Raw genomic sequence first — 20,868 nt, forward strand, 5'->3', positions numbered from 1 at the left:
GGAGCAATAGCATAGCGGGTAGGACATTTGCCTTGCACACGATCCACATGGGTTTGATTCCCAGCATCCCACATGGTCCCCCGAGTACCTCCAGGAGTAATTCCTGAGTGCGTGAGCCAGGAGTAACCCCTGTGCAACACTGGGTGTGACCCAAAAAGGAACAAAAAAATTTAGTTGAATTTCTCTAGCAATCCTTTCTAAAGGAAGCTGTGATGGGTATACTTACTTTTTTTTTTCTTTCCCCAGCACTGCCAGATGTAGCCCCAAATCCCTACCCACTCAGGGCGTTTGCCTTGCATGCAGCCGACTCGGGTTAAATTCCTCCGACCCTCTCGGGGAGCCTGGCAAGCTACCAAGAGTATCCCGCCCTCATGGCAGAGCCTGGCAAGCTCCCTGTGGTGTATTTGATATGCCCAAAATAGTAACAAGCCTCACAATGGAGACGTTACTGGTGCCCGCTCGAGCAAATCGATGAACAACAGAAGGATAGTGCTACAGTGCTACATTATTTATGAAGAGTGATCAACTTCCTCAGATTTCATGATCTTACAAGTATAGCTTGAAATATGGCTTCAGAATATACATATATAGCAAGAACGTAATACTAGAAGACAGACCCATAATATTAATGGGATGTTTTTAAACATCTTTCAGTTGTTATAAGAAAATGCATCTTGCTTAGGGCATAAGATTATTTGACAACATAGTGAACAAATTTCCACCCAAGAAAAAAAACTAAAACGCATACATGCGCACGTGCACACACATACAAACTGGAAGGGGAGAAATAAAAGCATTATTTACAGAATACATGTGATTATGTGTTTTAAAAACCTAAAAATACTTAACAGTTTTTAGAAATGAGTTTACAAAGTTGCTGACTATGAATTTCAAAGAAAAAAATTTTTTTTTCTTTTTGGGTCACACCCGGCAGTGCACAAGGGTTACTCCTGGCTCTGCACTCAGGAATTACACCTGGCAGTGCTCAGGGGACCATATGCGATGCTGGGAATCGAACCCGGGGTCGGCCGCATACCCGCGGTGTTATCACTCCAGCCCCCTCAAAGAAAAATTTAAAGTATTGCATAATTTGCAATTTATAAAAGCGTATTGTAAAATTGGTCTAAAACTTCTAGGAGACTTAGTGAAATAAAATTTACATAATAACTTGGATGTATGCAGATTGATAATATAGATAGCACTTTTTCCAAATGTGTTTATATTTGATACAATCCCAAATCCGGTCAGAACATTGGTAGGCTGTTTGGTTTGTTTTAGTAAAACTCAAAAGACTGACCCTAAATTCTATAAAAGATCATTAAAGGGCTAAAAGAACCAAGACACACTCAAAGAAGACATGGGAGAACTTCCTTTACCAGTCACTGAAACTTAACTGTGAAGAAGAATAAGCTTTTTATATTAAGGTGGTTGGAGAAGGTTTTGGGCCCCATCCATTGGTGCCTTGGGACTGCTTCCAGCTTAGTGCTTGGGGAATGGTGCTATGTGGTGCCAGGGATTGAACCTGGGCCTCCTGCTTGCAGAGCTTGCTCTTAAGCCCATCGAGCTGTCTCTCCAGCCCCAGGGTATATTAAGACATTGTATGTTAAGTCTTACAGTATTTTAATTGCCTTTGAGTAGTCCAGTGATAAGAAACCTATATGCACAGGTTGCTTGATAGATGACAGATAATGCCAGGAATTGGTGAGAATAGAAAGCCTTTTTCAGTAAATATGCAGGAAAAAAATTGGTATTTTATATCACATTTCACAGATTTGTGGTAGATAAAATACCTGGGTAGGTAATAATTTAGGGTAGGTAGATATTTTTAAAATAAAACTTTTACTCTTATTTGGAGAAATTAGAACCCTTAAAGTCTGCCCTGGTTCATTAAATTTAGGATGTCATTGATTCTTATGTTTACCTATCCTTTTTTTCTTAAATATTACCTGTCAACCATGATACACTATAAGATGAATTCCAGTCCCCCCCATCCCCCATTTGTAATACCATAGGATCTTATAAAAGAAAAATCTTACAAACACGGAGTTGGCCTATCTTGAACTTTTCCTTTTGACCATACCACCCTTTCTTACTCCAGCCTTCCTCCATAAAAGTCACCCTCCTGTTTCTTATCTCACAGTTGAATCTGTTCTTTCAAAGGCTACAGTGTGCCCTTCACGGTCATCCTATCCCCCTAGCCAGTGTCAGTACTGTATTTCCAATAGTTTCTTCAGTATCTTTGCCTCCTGTCTCCCTGCAAGTCCTGAATTGAATTAGTTAGCTTCCCCTTTTCAATTATGTCTGCCCTTCTTCTGGCAGTAATCTCCAGTTATCATAATTTATGCTTGAATCCCTAGTAGATCTGATTTCTCCTGTCTCTTTGTTTCCCCCTTTTGCCATCAACTTCCAAAATATTCTTGATTTCTCTTCAGTAATCTTCTTTTCCCCTCTCCCATTACTCTAATTAATTTAGGTCTTGATTATTTCCCTCAAAGATTTAATATTACTCTTATTACTTTTGCACTGCCTTTGTCTCTTCCATTTCCAATTCATTGTACATATTGTTCTTAAAATGTAACTAGTTGTATCAGCCCTCGCCCAAGATATTTAGTGACTTTGTTGCCTGTAAATTAAATGAAATTCTGCACCATGGCATCAAAAATATTTTTGATTCAGTAATTCCTTATCTCTTGCTCTTTTTCCTTTATTGCTGAGGCGAATTTCATAACTTCTGCGTTTTCAGTGCACTCTGTTCTGTTCTGCCCTCATTTTCCCCCTTTGTTTTGGTGGGAGGAGGGGAGGGGGGCACACCCAGTCATACTCAGCACTTACTCCTGACTCTGTATTCAGAAATTACTCCTGGCATGTTCAGGAGATCATATGGGATGCTGAGGAACAAGCATGGGTTCAGCCATATGCAAAGCAAGTGTTCTCTCCTCTGTACTGTCACTTCAGCCCCTTTCTTTGTCAATTCTGATTGCTTGAAACTTCCCAGTTTCTCCTCTTCCTCTTCCCTCTCTCTCTGTAGTCTTTTCCATGAAGCCCTCTCAGTAAGGATAAAGAGTGTAATAGAGAGTCGGATTCAGGGCTGGGGGTATGACTCAAGTGGCAGAGCACACACCCTGCATGCCCAAGGCCTTGGGTTCCATCCTGGACCTCGTGTGGCACTGAGCACTGCTTGGGGGGACACCTGGCCCCATCTCTTTTCAGCCTCCCTGGGTGTAGCCACAATATCTAACCAAAAAAAAAAAAAGAGACCAAGACAGAAAGACGTGGATATAATTTTGAATATGTTATTTTACTTACAAATATCATAGTATAAGCCTCTTTCTAATTTGTAAGATGATCATAAATTTCTTCCTTGTAGGTCAGTGGTAGGAACTGAATGTTTTGTGTAAGTTGCCTCTTGATGCATATATTGAAATCCTAGCAACCTGAAGAGATGATGCTATCAGGAGGTGGGTGGGGCCTTGGGGGAGGTGCGGAGTCAAGACGTTCCATCTTCCTGAAAATAGAGAAAGGTGCCCTTGCAAGCAGCCTGAGCATTAGCTCCTTCAGGTGAAGTTCATCCATGACCCATAGGGTGGGTTCTCATCAGACACCCTGGATGTTGGCATCTTAATCTTGGACTCTTCGGCCACCATCATGAATTTCTCTTGTACATAATCCACCTCGCTCATGATATCTTTTCTATTAGCAGTCCAACCCTTATAAGAGAGTTGTTGGTCTTATTGATGCTTAAGAGATTGTGACCTCCAGGTCACTAAGACCCGTCAGTAGTGTGTCTCTGATTCCCCGTGTATCAGGATGTTAATTACACTATTGATGGGTGTGGTACTGGGATTATGTATAGGGGCAACCCCCCGTAATGGTATTGTGAATCAACTTCAAGCAATAAAAATCATTCTTCAGTTGATCTATAGAAACCAAATGAAACCCCTGTAGGTATTTCTGGGACAGCTTTAATTCATCGATTTCTCTGGAAGGGAAAGAACCAAGAGTTGCTGGAATATTCATAAAAGAGCAGTAAGATGGGAAGACCCGCTCTGGTCCATTGGGGGTGGGTAGGGGAAGCAGTAAGTTAAATGCCTCTTAGATGAGATAGCCCTTGGTCAAGAGTGTAAAGGTGGTGTGATGCCCACCTGCATTCACAGCAGATTCACCTAGTGAGATCTGATTCCTCAAATACTGGATGAGGGTCAGGGCGGGCACATTCTCGGCACTGATGTGATCTGATTTTGATACTTTAAAAATGTCCTCATCCTATATGCTTCAAAAAAAAAAAGATGAGGAAGTCTGGAATTGGGCAAGTGTTGCTGTGAATAAGTCAGACCTTGTTTGATAGGGACCGGGGCTGTTCTGCTGATTGGACGCCAGAGCAGTTAGCAGACCTCTGGAGCCAGGGAGAGGGGTTTTAAAGGGTCCCACTAGCTGGAGGAGAGTCTGTGGAAAGTTTCTCTAAAAGAAAAAGGAAGATGAATAACAATAAAGACAAGAAATAAAATAAATAAAATAATTAAAATAAAATTAAAATAAAATAAAAATAAAATAAAATAAATAAATAAAATAAAATAAAATAAAAATAAAAATAAAATAAATAAAAGAAAAAGGAAGATGAATAACAATAAATAATAATAAAGACAGCTCTTAGTTGCTGATGAATCTGCCTTGTTGATGAAGGTATTTGCAGTACACTTTATTACTGTGTAATAAATGATCCCTGAGCTTGGCAGCTGGAAACAGCAAGAATTTCTTCCGGTGAACTTCCAAGTTCCTGTGGGGTCAGAAGTCAGAGAGCAGTGTGACTGGTTTGGGTGGTTTAGGTTCGTGGTGTCTCATGAGACTGTGGTCAAGGTGTTGACCAAAACTGTCTTTATGTAAAAGGTTAAAATGGGGAAGCATCTACTTCTGGTTCGTCCCTGTGGCTGTAGTGGAAGATTCTTTTAGATTTACTCATAGAGCCTTTTCACAGCCCCAACTCCTGGCATATAGCCGGCTTTTCCAGCAGAAGATTCAGAGACTTCCCAGAGGGAAACCACAGTCTTACAACAGTCTTAAAAGTGATGTGCCATAGCTTTTGCTAAAGTTGGCTCAGCCCGCACTTAAGGGAAGCTTCACAAGGGCAGGAGTAGCAGGAAGTGAGATTTACAATAGATCATTTCAGAGGCTCCTTACGCTAAACCTCTAATGGACACTAGCAGGAAAAAAATCTAAGGGCTCTAGGAAATGCCAAGACAGAGCACCAAATAGGAAAAAAGAACAAAAACCTGAGTGGACTCTTGATTTAAAAAAAAATTTTTTTTTCAGTAAATAGTACACAAAGAAGATTGTTAGCCTTGTTAACATAACTATTAGGGGATAGAATTTAAACCCCAAGAGATCCAATTTAGGCAGACCGAATTGGCACAAATGAAACACCTGACTGTAGTATTAATACGGACTGGGTGTGTAGTGAACTGGGACTCTAAATTGAGAGAACAGCTTTGGCATCTAATAGAATATCTTAAAGTTGGCAGTATCGATCCTGGTGTATTCCCCTGCCAGTGTTTTTTCAAACCAGAATGTGTGTCACCCATCTTGTCAAAGTAGTTTGCTGTCCCAGCTCCCAAATTTTTGATGCGGTAAGAAAGGGGTAGAATCTGGTTGTTTGTATTTCAGGAGATGTGCATGCTAGCTAGTGGGCCAGGAATTACTTCTTTGAGAACCAGTCATTACCCTAGAGAAATATGTGAGCACATGGACTAGGAAGTGTCTGTGGGGGGCGGGGGGTTGGGGGGAATGTTCATCACACCATGATTTATATTAATCCCAAAGTATCAATCTTTTGGATGCAATAGATAAAATCATGGTTTATTGATGTAACAGGATCAAAATGTAGTTTAGTACATTGAGAAAGAAACTGCAGATAATACGTGTGAATTTCACAACCATGTTAATCAAACAGTGTAAGTCAGAAAAGATTATATGTGGCACAGTTCTACTTGTGCTGTGGGTAGGGCGTTTGCCTTTCATGCGGCCGACCCGGGTTCAGTTCCTCTGTCGCTCTTGGAGAGCCCGGCAAGCTACTGAAAATATCCCACCCGCATGGCAGAGCCTGGAAAGCTCCCTGTGGTGTATTCAGTGTGCCAGAAACAGTAACAAGTCTCACAATGAAGATGTTACTGGTGCCCGCTCGAGCAAATTGATGAACAACAGGAGGACAGTTCTACTCATGAGAAGTTCAAAAGCAAATGAAATGAGCTGCATTGTCCTGGGATGCAGGTACAGATGCTAGAATTATAAGTAGAATGAGAACAGTGAGGGAAATCAAGGGGATGATGATCACAAAAGCAGGAGTACTAGTAACAGGCGGGAAGGGGGTTCAGCTCCGGATAGTGCTGTTACTTAATTTGAATTGTTATACATTGGGTTTTGCCTATAGTTACTCTTTAGATAATTCATTTATTGGGGGCAGGTGAGGAGTTGGGCCATACTTGTTGGGGCACAGAAGCTATTTCTGGATCTGTGCTCAAGAGTGATCCCTGGTAGTACTCAGGAGTCCTTATTGGTGCTGGGGATTCAAACCAGGGTTGCCCCCAATATGGCTACATACAAGGCAGTACCCTACCTCCTGTACTATTTCCCTGACCCTGGAGTTACTCTCATCTTTTTAATAAAAGCACCATGATTGACAGAGTTCTTCATAGTTGAGTTTTAGGCAAACTGTGTCCTAGCACCAATCCACCACCAGTGTCGTCATCTCTCCACCAGGTTTCCCAGGTTTCCTCCCACCCCCCACCCACCCCCACCACCACCACCATGCTCCCCAACCTGCCACCTTGACATGTGCATTTTTAAGTTTGGTTGTTGAAATTTGGATCTGTTGACTGGGGTTTGGCTATTTAGCTATACCGATTTTTTTACCCTATTGTTGTTCTTTAAAATGTAGATGTGTTTTGGGACCAGAGAGTTAGTACAGTGGTTAAGGCACTTGCCTTGCATGTGGCCAATCCAGGTTTGAGTACCCCCAGCAAGATGTGTTTTGTAAAGTCTTCTGACAGAGAGAGGCCTGCTCTCACTGGGGGAGGTGTTTGGCTAGGTTTGATTATCACAGTGACCTGGATATGCTACTTGAAGTTTAATGCCTATAGGCCAAACAACTCAGTAACCTTGGAGTCTTGTACAGCCAAGAATTGCCCCACCCCAATACCACTCCCTATTCTTTTGAGGACACTATACTCTCCAACCTGTTTTCATCCTTTAAAATTCAGTCCTGTGGGCCAGAGAGGTAGCACCGAGGTAACAGTGCTTGCCTTATACACTGCTGACCCCAGCTCCATCCCTAATACCACAGATGGTACTGAGGAATGCTAGGAATGCTGTGGGAAAGCCGTGAGCACGGGCTGTGACCCCAAAAAACACAAAAAATACTCAGTTCTAATTACCTTTCCGGGCTGGAGCGATAGCACAGCGGTAGGGCGTTTGCCTTGCATGCAGCCAACATGGCCGACCCGAGTTCGATTCCTCCGCCCCTCTCAGAGAGCCCGGCAAGCTACCGAGAGTATCTCGCCACACTGCAAAGCCTGGCAAGCCAACCCTGACATATTCGATATGCCAAACACAGTCACAAGTCTCACAGTGTTACTGGGCCTGCTCGGGCAGATCGATGAATGGGAGGACAGTGACAGTGACATTTACCTTTCCAAGAAATTTTCTCAACTGCTTCTCCTCTTCTTCCCTCATTCTACCTTCATCAGTTTCTCATCTCCATCATTTTTGAACTAAGTCTTTGATGACTGACTTTTGTATTCTTAGTATGTAGGGCATCAAGTCTTAAAAGTTTATATACATGAGCTGTTAGAAAAGACGAAGTCATGATACATACAAGTGGTACTACATGGAAAGTATCATGTTAAGCGAAATGACTCAGAAAGAAAGGGATAGACATAGAACGATTGCATTCATCTGGGGAACATAAAGTAACAAAATAGGAAACTAACACCCAAGAATGGCCGAGATTAGTATCAGGAATTTTACTCCATGACCTGGAGGCCAACCACACATACTAGGGGAAAAGGGAGCTCAGATAAAGAGGAGAACACCAAATAAAGGTGTTGGGAGGATCCTCCCAGGATGGGAGGAGCATGCTGAAAGTAGACTATAGACCAAACATGAATACCACTCAATATCTCTTTTGCAAACCACAACACCCAAAAGGAGAGAGAGAACAGAGGGGAATGCCCTGCCACAGAGACAGGGTGGGATGGGGGGATGGGGGGTGGGAGGGATACTGGGATCCATCACAATCACAACCATCCTGTTATTCGTCGTTGCCTCGAGCAGGCCCCAGTAACGTCTCCTTTGTCCTAGCCCTGAGATTATTTTTAAAAAGTGCCATATTCAAGGCTCTTTCAGAGTTAGGAGAATGAGACCCTTCATTGTTACTGGTATTTGGCAGATCCATGGTGGTGGGAAATGCGCACTGGTGGAGGGATGGGTGTTTGATCATTGTGTAATTGAAACCCAAGCACAAAAATGTGTAAGTCTGCAACTGTACCTCATGATGTCTCACTATTAAAAATTTTTAATAAAAAAAATGAAAAAAAAGTTTATATACATGGAGGGGGCTGGAGAGAGATTACAGCAGGCAGGGTATTTGCGTTGAAAAGCAGCTGGGTTCATCCCCGGCGCCCTGTATGTTCCTCTGAGCCCTGACAACACCTCCCCCCTCCATTCCCTGCCCCCCTCCCCCATTACCCCCAGCCCCCCAAGAAAGAGAGAAATTCATGTGCATGAGGCCTGAGAGTATTGTGGGTAGGGCTCTTGCCTTGCATGCAGCTGACTCAGGTTTGGTCCCCAGCACCACAAACGCTCTCTGGAGCATCACATAAAACTGCATGTACGTGAGTACGTTGGTGAATGAATTGTACATTTACTATAAATCAGTAATGCTAGATGACTCTTCAGAAGCTCTAAGCACTGCTGGGTGTGGCCAGAAATAAATAAATGAAAGCTACTACATTTTTAGCGTGGGTGTGGGAAATTATACTAAGGCCACTGTACTCTTTCTGTATGAAATAAAAGTTGTTTCTTTTACTTTGTGTATGGCTAAAAGATTTTAGAGCAGTCATTTGTTATTTTGTCCTTGGCTGCACTTTGGAAACACCCGGGAAACTTAAAGTTGCCGAGTTGGAGACAGGACTCCAGGGGTTGAGCCCATCATTTACATATGGGAGGCCCTGTTCAAATCCTGGTACCACTGCCTGGCAGAGACCCCCAAGACACAGAGATCATAGAACCGAAGTTGCCCCCACACCGCTTGGGTACATGTAGCCCCCAAACAAATATAGATGCCGGAATTTTAAGGACTGACTTTTGTTCCATTTGTATATATGGCATCTGAGTCTTAAAATTCTTTCCCTAGAGATCAAGTTTTTGTTTTTCAGGTTGTGTCTGGGTATCTGGATATTTAAAAAGCTCTCCAAGTGATTTTCATGAAACTGATTGATTATTGGAAGGAGGGGCTTAGGGCTACACCTAGTGGTGCTCAGGGCTTACTGCTGGCTGTATGCTCAGGGATCCCTTCTGTGGCACTCACCAGAGGTATGGCGAATGCCTGACTCCTGTGCTATATATCTGGCCCTTGAAGGGATATATATCTTAACCTGCGCTCCTAACCTGCAAGTAGAAAATTTGCATTTAGTGAGTCACAGTAAACATGAGGGAGATATTTCTGAACCGTTGAAGACTAATTAAAGGAGTGGAGAACACAAGAAAACTAAGTTCTGAGTTCTCTGAGATCAAGGAACTTGTTCTCCACTTTCGTTGTTGACAGTATTATTGTTGGAATCTACATTTTGAGTAGTTGAATGTGTGTTTTTGATTGACCAGCTTTGTGGTCAGATATGGTGAAGGTCAGCTTTTGTCCCCCAAGCAAGCTTGAGCTCACTGTGATAGGTGGGGATTTTGTTCTGCTTCTTGCAGGTTTTTTTGGTGATTCTAGTAATGGAATTCATAAATTTTTGTTGGAGAAAAACTTGGCAGTTATTAGATATTTTAAAAAATAGTTATTGTAGGATCAGAGCCATAGTACAGAGGGTAGGGCATTTGCCTTGCGTGTGGCCAACCTGGCTTTGAACCCTGGCACCTTATTAGTCGATTCTGACTGCAGAGCCAGGAGTAAGCTCTGAGCACCACTCCCAAAAGAGAAGGGGAAAAAAGTTGTTATAGAACTATAGAGATTGTTGGCCAACACATTGTTTTACAGTGACAATATGCATTTATTATTTCAGTTAATTACATGTCTTGGCCAGTCTCTGAGGGTCCCATAGGATTCTTAGATCTATTTCATGAAGTTTATAGCACTTCAATTTTAGGATTTTAAATTAAAAAAAAAAACTGACATTTGGTGGTTGAATTACAGAACTAGTAAATGCCAGCTAGAATTCTGATTTTAAAGCCTCTGCTCTTAACTGCTGCACCCTCATAGTAATGGAATTCATAGTGCTGCCGTCATCTTATTAAGTACTGTTACTGGAACTTCCCTACTTCTTGTGTAAAATGTACAACTATTATTTGAGGTTGCTAACTATGGTTCTCTAGATCAGGTTTTTTGTATCTGCAGACTGGCACACGCTGGTCTGCAAACTGGAGGTTGGAAGCACTGTGTGAAGTGGCAGTACCTTTGAGGGTCATTCCCAGTCTGTCAGCTGCTTCTTGGTACCTTATGGAACCTTCACGGGTTGTCTGCTGATGGTATTCATTGATTAAGTCCAGTCTACTTAAAACCCTTAGGGTATTTTTGTCCTAGAGACTAAAATGTTTCTTTATCAGGTAGCCTCTTTTCAGCTAGGGTTACAAAATAAACTTTTAATAAATCCTACTTAAATAGTGGCACTGATACTTTGTAGTTTTAAACCCAGAGTCCAGACTTACAAAGAAAAAAAAAGGGTTCTTGTCTACCAGTAAGGGTTTGAGCATGTCTATTTTCTGTATGTTATATACCACTGTACAAAAGCGAATTTTTCAAAGCTAAGCCTCAGAAGGAAACAAGTGTGGTACTTGTTTTTAGTTCCTGTCTCAGACCATAGCAACCTCAGGGCAAGTTTCGTTGTTGACAGTGTTATTGTTGGAATCTACATTTTGAGTAGTTGAATGTGTGTTTTTGATTGACCAGCTTTGTGGTCAGATATGGTGAAGGTCAGCTTTTGTCCCCCACCCCTGGCACTGCTGACAGCTTGGCCCCGGTAATCATTGGGTCCTGGTCAGTCCTGTTTGTTCGATGATGTTTATAGCATCCCTGCCTCTACGCTGTAGGGCTGCTGGTGTCTGCTCAGGTGGTCCAGACACTGCCTGATGTCTTCTGTGGGAAGTCACCCCTTAAAAGGCATTGGAGTTGACCACTGTGACCCTGTGTGATTAGAGCAGCATCCTGTGCTCCAGTAGACAGTAACAGAGTGTTTCTGCAGAAGCAGGATGTTATCTTGAGATGTGTTTGTAAGCTTAGTTTTCAAGGCCAGTTTTTTTCCCATTTATTTATTTATTTATTTATTTTTTACAGTTGTAGATTTACAATTTTTTGTGCTTGGGTTTCGATTATACAATGATCAGATACCCATCCCTCCACCAGTGCCCATTTTCCACCACCATGGATAATATCCCCCCACCCCCACCCCCCCATCCCCCCCTGTCTCTGTGGCAGGGCAATCCCCTGTGTTCTCTCTCTCCTTTTGGGTGTTGTGGTCTGCAAAAGAGGCATTGAGTGGCAAACATGTTCAGTCCATAGTCTACTTTCGACATGCATCTCCCCTCCTGGGAGGATCCTCCAAACATCCTTTATTTGGTGCTCCCTTCTCTATCTGAGCTGCCCTTTCCTCTAGGATACCCGGCTTCAAGGCCAGTTTTCTGTTTTGTAAAGTTTGCTTTGTTAAAAGTAGGTAATGGATCCATTCATATACTTAGCTCAGAATGTGGAAATTGTCCATTGCCAGTGGGGCACTAGCCCCACTGCCAATGCGTACAGCTCCTCTCCAGCATGCCTCAGCCACATGGCACAGTTGCCTGGTGGTGACCTCCAGTGAGACTGCCTCTGTAAGTAGGGACAGTGGCAGCTTTCTTTCCCTCTCCCTCTCCCTCTCCTGTGCCCTCTCTCCTTCCCTTTCCTCCCCTCTCCTATCCTCCCTGCCCATTCCTACTCCTTCCCCTTCCCTCCTCTCCCCTTCCCTCCTGTCTCCCTTTGCCTCTCCTCCCCCCACTTCTCTCCTCCCCTTCCCTCTTCTTCTCTCCTCCCCTGGTTTCCCCCTCCTCTGTTCCCCCTCTTCCTGTTTTCCTCCCTCTCCTCTCCTCCATGCCTATCTGCTCAGAGTTCATATCTAGCTACCAAGGTTCTCTCTCCTGGTGGTGCTTGGATTCCCATATAAGGTGTCAGGGAATGTACCTGGATTGGGGGTGGCCAAGCAAGGTAGTACTTCAGTACTACCTCTCAAGCACAACATAGCAATTTTCCTTCATTTCTACATGAATAGAGCTGGAGCGATAGCACAGCGGGTAGGGCGTTGGCCTTACAAGCGGCCAACATGGCCGACCCGAGTTCGATTCCTCCACCCCTCTCGGAGAGCCCGGCAAGCTACCGAGAGTATTCGATATGCCAGACACAGTAACAACAAAGTCTCCAATGGAGACGTTACTGGGCCCGCTCGAGCAAATCGACGATCAACGGGAGGGCCTTTACCTTTTACCTTTTCTACATGAATACATTATGGAATAACGCAGTTGCCTCAGCTCTAATGGAACTTCTTTCTTATGCTCAAGCATGTGTGCTCTTACTTTGTAAACCACAGTTTGGCCATCCATTATAACCTATTGTTAAGTTTGCCTCCTTGCAGCTATAGAACTAATGAGTGTTATGAATATCAGAAGGGAAAAAAATTGAAGTCCTGTTAACTAACTTCACTTAATCAACTCACAGTTCAATTAAAGTTCTCAATTTAAATAAAAAATATTGCTGTTATTAAAGGTAACCAAAGTAGAAAAAGAGTATTGTGCAGATTGTCTGTCACACAGACGGGTAGGTGTGGAATGGGAGGGGAGGGGGATACTGGGGACTTAGGTGGTGGAAAACGTGCGCTGGTGAGGGAGTGGGTGTTTGGTGATTGTGTGATCGAAGCTCAAACATGAAAGCTCTTGTTACTGTACCTCAGGTGAACCAATTAAAAGGGAGAGGGGGAATTAAAAAAAAAACCTTTTACTGAGTGTGTGTGTATATATATATGATATATATATATATACATATAAAGCCTGGCAAGCTACTGAGAGTATCTCACCCACACAGCAAAGCTTGGCAAGCTACCTATGATGTATTTGATATGCCAAACACAGTAACAAGTCTCACAACGGCGATGTTACTGGTCCCGCTCGAGCAAATAGATGAACAGCGGGAGGACAGTAACAGTGATATATATTGCTGTTGAATTTAGTGTGAGCCATGTATGTATTCCTTTATTTTTGTTGAGTGGCATTATACCCAGGTATCTGCATGTAAGGTATGCACTTTACCATTGAACCATATGCCAAACTTTATTAAAAGAAAGACCCCTTTGAATATTTTACAGTTTTTATTTTATTTTGGTTTGGGGACCACACCCAGCTGTGCTCAGGGATCAATCCTGGCGGTCCTTAGGGAACCGACCGTATGGTGTGTTGCTATTTCTCATCACCCTACTTTTCTGGTCATCTACAAGCAGAATTGGGGCGGAAGGCTTGGGGCTGCATCCTAGTAGAGCTCTTAGCTCTGTGCTCAACGGTCACTTCTGGTGGAACTGGGGGCACCGTATTTAGTGTCAGGAATTGATCCAGGGTTGGTCGCATGTAAGGCAGTAACCCCAGTGTTATGTGTCCAGTCTCTCAAAGATGAACTATTACACAGAAAGTTTTAAACTTCCCAGCCTTTTGAGATTGCCATTTACTCCTAGCTTTCCCTTTGCCTTCGTACAGGGCTTTTGTGAGGGTACAGAATCTATCAACCGTAAGAGAACTCTCCATTACTTTTTACCCTATAATTGTAGCGAGCTTTTATTGGGACTCTGGCCTCTAGTACCTCTCCGGCTTGTTAACCTAATCATAGTTGCCAGAGTAAACATCCTAAAATACATGTCTCATCATAAGATCAAAAGCCATTTTTAACAATTAGAATTGCAGTTTTTCTTTTTAAATTACAGTATGTACTGTCTTAGATGTGGCCTCTGCAATCAGGAGACATCCATTAAACAAATTCTCGAAACACAGAGAAACATACAAACATAAACCCATATGCACACCAGAATTCTGAATAGTAATTATGTGCGAAAGAGAAAATAAGGTGTGCTATAAGAACCTAATAGGTATTCAGTATATATTAGGATGTTCAGAAAAGACCTTTCTGAAGAGTGAGCTCTAAACATTCTGAAGAAACTACGCGTGTTTGGAAAAGTGTTGAGTTTTCTAGGAAGAAGAAACTGCAAGCCTAAAGATTATACAGTTGGAAAGTCATAGCAGTTGAATTTATTGAGTAAGGGATGGAGAAAGTGGCGCCTAATGAGGCAGTATTTAGGCCTAAATGAACTTGTGGAAAATACTGTTTTTTACTATGCTAGACCCCTTAGGTTTTATTCCAAGTCCATTGAATCTATTGGGAATCTGTTGAAGTGTTAAGCAAGAAGAGTGATGTGATCAAAGTGTGCGTTTCAGGGTTTTATTTACCTGGAGAATCAATGGGAGAGGAGTGGTAATGGGACAGAAGAGGTGGGAAAACATGTTAGTCTTTGTGAATAATCTTAATGGTTCAGGGAGAAAGGATAATAGTTTAGAGTGACAGTAAACAGTGTAACATAGGATGAGATGTGATTATATAAGAAGACACTTAAATGTCGTGAAATATAGCAGAATAGATTTGGGATATACTTATCCAAGTCTATCTGGTAAAGTCTAACTGCTTGAATATACGTACGTTGGCCTTTTGGCCTCATCTTTGTGGTAATATCTAAGCAATGTTGAAGATGTTTCAGGCTACTTTTACTATCTTTTGTTTTTGATCACAGTATTTTCCACAATACTGGCCATTCTCATGGGATCTTCCACGTGATGATTTGTTTTGGAAGTCCTTTGCGGTACTTTGATGGGTCCTTCAAGGTCACTCCCCCGTGCTGCTCAGGGGATCATGCCGTTCCAGGGATTCAATCCAGGTTTCCCATATGCCAAGCCTGCATTCCAGCCTTTGAACTACCTATCTGGCACCACTTTATTACCTTCAATTCCTCTTAAGCTATTTTCCCTCTGCTGTAGCCAAACTGAACCATTATAGTAGTCACCATGATCATGTCATATACCTTAATACTAGCAGTGATCATTAATTATTTCTGGCACACTCACTCCTAGATGCTTAACAAAATTCTAACTCACTGACCTTTAGGATCCAGGTAGATAGGAGGCCTTCCCGTTGACCTCTTGAGGGCCTGGAGTGATAGGACAGATAGGACAGCAGGTAGCGTGTTTGCTTTGCATGCAGCCAACCTGGGTTTGATCCCTGGCATCCTGTATTGTCCCCCAAGCCCTGCCAGGAGTGATCCCTGAGCGCAGAGCCAGCAGTAACCCCAGAGAACAGTTGGATGTGGTATTCTCCTCCCCCACCCCAAATGAACACTTTGCTTCTTGATATTGTCCATTTGTTCTTTAATCAGAATAGTTTCTTTATATTATAATGTTAATTCAGAGGAGTTTGTGAAATGATATCTCCTGGGCACAATGTCGACATTGGACATAGTTGTGTACCAAAACAATCACCATGGAATCTTAGTCCACTCGTTCGCCTCAGCACTGGTTTTTAACCTGCTCATGGATCAGTGCTGTTCCAAGGTGGAAAGACCCATCCACTGGACGGGGATATCATAGCATTGGGTGAAATTTGTACACACAAATACATAATTATTATTTTGGTTAGTGGTATGGAGGAATAGTAAAGGGTTCCTTGTGAGTTCCTCAGATCATTTTAAAGGGTCTTAAAGTTAAAAGTATTTTCATAATAATATGTTCTTCTCTCTGACAATTATGCAGTGATACGATATATGATAGTTTAGTAGATTGAATACAGAGGTGCAGTGAGAGTCTTGATATCTTTTATATTAAGACAGATATTAATACTGTGAAAAGCTTATTTTTTCTGTTTTTGTTTTCTGTTTTTGAAAATGTTACTTTTCCTTATAAAATTATAAGGAATTATGTTATAAGATTATATTAATGGATTTGTTGGTCTCCTAAAATGAATTCTAAGGATTTTTTGTGTTTTGTTTTTGAGTCACATGCAGTGGTGCTCAAGGCTTACTCTTGATTCTACACTCAGGAATATCTCCTGACAGACTCAGGGGACCATATGGGTACTGGGGATTGAGCCCAGGTCAGCCACGTACCAGGCACATGTCCTACCCTCTGTACCATTGCTCCAGCCCCCTGGTTGCAATTTTAATGTGGTAAATTTTGATAGCTAAAGCCTAGAGGAATACAAACTCCTTGGGAATCTCACTAACTCTTCATATAGAGATCCTGAAATCAGGAAGTTAGAAGACCATTGTAAAAGGAACCTTGGTTAAACTGGGAACTGGTGGGAGAACTAAAAGATGTCTTACATCTTCTTTTAAACTCTTACATTCTTCTAAATTCTTTTAAAAAGTATTAATCGGGTATTTTTGTTCTAAAGTATATTTGGGTTATCTCCAAACCTGTAAGTTGGTTTGTATAATGACAGACTTGGATCAGATTTATTCTTAAGGTAGTCATTTCTTTTTGTATTTGTGATTTGCTTATGAAAATACCTCCTTTTTGTTTCTATTCTTTGTCTTGCGGATGCTCACCCAGTGGGGCTCAGACCTTACTCTTGACTGCACTCATGGATCACTCCTGGTGGTACTTGGGGGGTCATATGGGATACCAGGAATTAAACCCAGGTTTGCAACATGCAAGGCAAGCACCATACCCACTGTGTTTTGTCTTCAGGCCTTATTTCTTATCATTAAAGGAGATGGATCTGGATTCATATTCTTCTTAATGTGCATTTGAGCAAGTTTCTTAATCTCACTGAACTTTTATCACTCATCTGTAAAATGGAAATCTTATTATCTTACTGTGTTATAATGAGTTATGTTTGTAATCAGATCAGTTAAAGTGACAAGTTCAGGCATGTGATAATACAGCTATTTTAAAACATGCATAGCATAGGTCTGGAGAGATAGCACAGTGGGTAGGGCTTTTGCCTTGCACACGGCTGACCCGGGTTCAATTCCCAGCATCCCATATGGTCCCCTGAGCACCGCCAGGAGTAACTCCTGAGTGCAGAGCCAGGAGTAACCCCTGTGCATCGCCGGGTGTGACTCAAAAAGAAAAAAAGGCCAAGAAAGCAAAAAAAAAAAATACATAGCATATATATTGGTTAGTGGGCAGAGAGGTGTACGGAAAAACAGCTTAACCATTTGAGTGTGTTCAATAGAGTATTGGAAAGAAGAACGCCCAAACAGTCTATTATGTAGTTATTCAAGGAGTAGCCAGGAGTAACCCCTGTGCATTTCCGGGTGTGACCCAAAAAGCAAAAAAAAAAAAAAAGTACTGAAATAGAATATGGGCTCAGAAGAATTGAACTCCATCACATTGTGAATGTTTACGGACAGGAAGAGATTTTCTGTTTCTGGTACCCCAAATGTGCCTCACTTTTTTGAATAATTTAACAATATTAAATAGGTGAAAATACTTAAAAACATATTGTAAAGAAGTCTTAAAAAGTGTGTTCTTCAAACAAACTCATAGCTAATGTCATACCCAATTGTGTAAAGCTAAAAGCTTTTCCCTTAAGAGATAGATAAGAATGTCTGGCTCTCACTACTGCTTTTCAGCATAGTTTTGGAAACCCTAAACAGAGCAATTAGACAAGAAACACCCAAGGAAGGGAACCATATTGTAAACTTAGAAGTAAAAGTTTTGTTCTTTGTGGATCATTCAATAATACACATGGAAAGTCTTAAAACTCCACCAAAAAAACTACTAGAAATGAAGAATAAAGTGTCAGGGTACAAAATCAATAACATAAATCTGTGCAATTCTTTCTGCAAACAGTGAGTTGAAAGAGAAGTTAAGAAATAATCCCATTTACAGTTGCATCAGAAAAGATAAAGTGTCTGGATAAATGTAACAAAGAAGGTGAAAGACTAAGAACTATCAGGCATTACTCAGAGAAATAGAAGACACAAAGAAATGAAAAAAAACACCAGTATTTATGGATTGGAAGAATAAACATTATTGAAATGGCCACCTAAACAAAAACAGTCCACATATTCAGCAGAATCTCTATCAAAATGCCAGTGGTATTTTTCAAGGTAATAGCACAAAGTTCTAAAATTTGTATGAACCACAAAGTAGCCAAAGCAATTCAGAGGTAAAATAATAAAAATGGAAGTACCATGGTCCCTTTTTTCAAGCTATATTACTAAGCAGTACTAATTAAAGCACTATAATATTAGAACAAAACAGGCATACAGATCAATGAAATAGGATAGAGAGCCCTGAAAAAAATCCATACGTACATCCACAATAAAGGACCAGAGTCAAGAAAAGACAGCATCTGTAGCAAATCCTGTGGGGAAAATGGGACTGGTCTGCTGCATGCCAACAAACAAAACTTGGTCATTGTTTTTAACTTATTAAAGGAAAGAATTTTATTGTAGTTTAGGTAGCGTGGTTGCATTAGCATTAGCTTTTATGGATTTGGTGTTCTCCGTTACAGTGCCTTCACACGTAGAGAGTACCCGAGCACTCTGTTGAAGTGATGGAAGGATAGTGAGAGAGGGTTGTTTTTGATTTGTTTCCTTGCTTTAATTGCTCTTTAACGCCATGCACAAAAAATTAACTCAGAATATAAGACACAGATATCAGACCAGAAACTATAAAGAGAAGAAAATGAAGGAGAGCCACTCTAGGACCTCACTGTCAGAGATGGTTTTGGAGACAGCCCCAGTGACAAGAAAAACAAAAGCAAGAGTAAGCAAGTGGGACTGCATCAAATGCAGAAGCTTTGACATAGCAAAGGAAGCTGTCACAAAAATAAAAAGGCAGCGTGCCAGCTGAGAGCAGATACCAACGCATCATACCCAGACGGAGAACTGACATCCAAAATGTATAACGAACTCACAACTCAGCTATTGAAAACAAGCAACCCAGTTTTAAAGTGGACAAAAAGCTTGAATAGACCTTCTCCGAGAAGAGAGATGACTCGTTCTATAGGCCTATAAAAAATGTTTGACAACACTAATTGCAGAGAATGTGGAGAAAAAGGAGTATTAGTACACTTATGGTGGGAATATATTTTGGTGTAGTTGCTGTGGAAAATGGTAAAGATTCCTTAGAAAACAAAAATGTAATTTTGGGGGCTGTGGAGATAATATAGGGGTTAAGACTCAACCTTGCACTCGGCCATCTAGGTTCAATCCTTGGCTGGCAGCATATCCTCAGGCTCTTGATTTCCCACGGGACAAATTGACAGGGAATCACTAAAACACTGTCTGTGCCCTTACCCCCCCAAAAAAGAAAAAAAATTAATTCTTTATGACCGAGCACTACCTCTCTTGAGATATTTACCAGAGTGCTTTGAAAACACTGGCTTGAAAGTGTCTGTGAACCTCCAGTTTATGGCCCCCATGCTCACAAATCCCAGACTGTGGGATGAACCTAAGATGCTCATCAGCAAATGACTAGATAAAGCTGTGGTGTGCCCAGTGGACTAGTGTTCTGGCATCAAAGACCAAGTCAAGTCCTGCGGAATGGAACTTAGGTGATTGGGCAAGGAAGAAAAGGCAGTTATTGGAAGGGGATGAGAAGAATGAGCAGGAAGTCTTTTCTTGGTGGTGAGAATTAGGCACAAGTTGGAAGTGTGGTGCTCAATGAGCCCTGACGTTCCATTATATTATCAACCAGTAGTGAGAAATTTAGAGCGTTTTCTAAAACAATTATATTTCTAAGCAAATAGTAATTTTAGTCTTTAAAAAGAAAAGGTGCACTATGGATTTTTAAAGAACCCAGTTGGTTTTTTAAAAGCATTTAAAGTATGCGCCTAATATAAGTATTTCACTTGGATAACTGGAAAAATAAAGGACTCAGGTAAACCAGAATTGCCCATGGGGATAATGTGGGATGCCACAGTGTGTGGGTAAGTGGAATCTTAGAAGACTGTTGAGAATCTTGTGGTGGATTTCAAACTCAATGATTAAAATCCAACTAGATTAAAGTTAGTAAACTTATAAGATACTGAAGATCACAGTGCAGAATGTTGGCTAAGTGATGACAAGGAAATCGCTAGGAGGATCAAATGACTGCTTTGCTTTGAACTTCGTAGCAAAAATCTATAGGAAAATTCTCCTTTCTGTATTTGCTTTTGAAGTAGCAAGTTTATTGTGTTTAAAGACCCTGTTATTCAATATTTGACGTTAGATCAAAGTTGGTTAAAGCAATGCAGGTTTACCTAGAATTGATATTTGCTTACATTTTAAGTAGAAAGTGTAGATACCTGTTCTTTTTATATTAACTATAAAACTTTATTAGTCGCTCTATGTATAGTTAGTTTCTATTTTAAGGTCTTAGTGATTTGAATTTGACTTTTCATTGTGTTATATATATATATATATATATATATTTCCATAGCTGTGATGTTTCAAATTTTATTTTAATAAATTGAGGTGTCATTTGTATTAAGAGAAAACAGCTTTTGCTGTTTTTGCATGAATAGATGCTTTTATCTTGCAGTCAGTTCCATTAATTGGTTGTTGACTGAAAATGTTAGGAGAATTCTTTTTTAAAAATAAACTGGTGGGACTGGAGTGA

The 20,868-nt window shown here is 41.2% G+C and overlaps 1 protein-coding gene across 2 annotated transcripts in view; it reads left to right on the top strand.

Annotated features, from left to right (window-relative positions):
• BRAF (B-Raf proto-oncogene, serine/threonine kinase) overlaps positions 1–20,868 on the top strand; it is a 169,574-nt gene that overhangs the window by 23,968 nt on the left and 124,738 nt on the right. The window lies entirely within an intron of this gene.

This window comes from Sorex fumeus, unplaced genomic scaffold, assembly GCF_029834395.1.
Source record: "Sorex fumeus unplaced genomic scaffold, SorFum_2.1 ptg000048l, whole genome shotgun sequence".
Lineage (NCBI taxonomy): Eukaryota > Metazoa > Chordata > Mammalia > Eulipotyphla > Soricidae > Sorex > Sorex fumeus.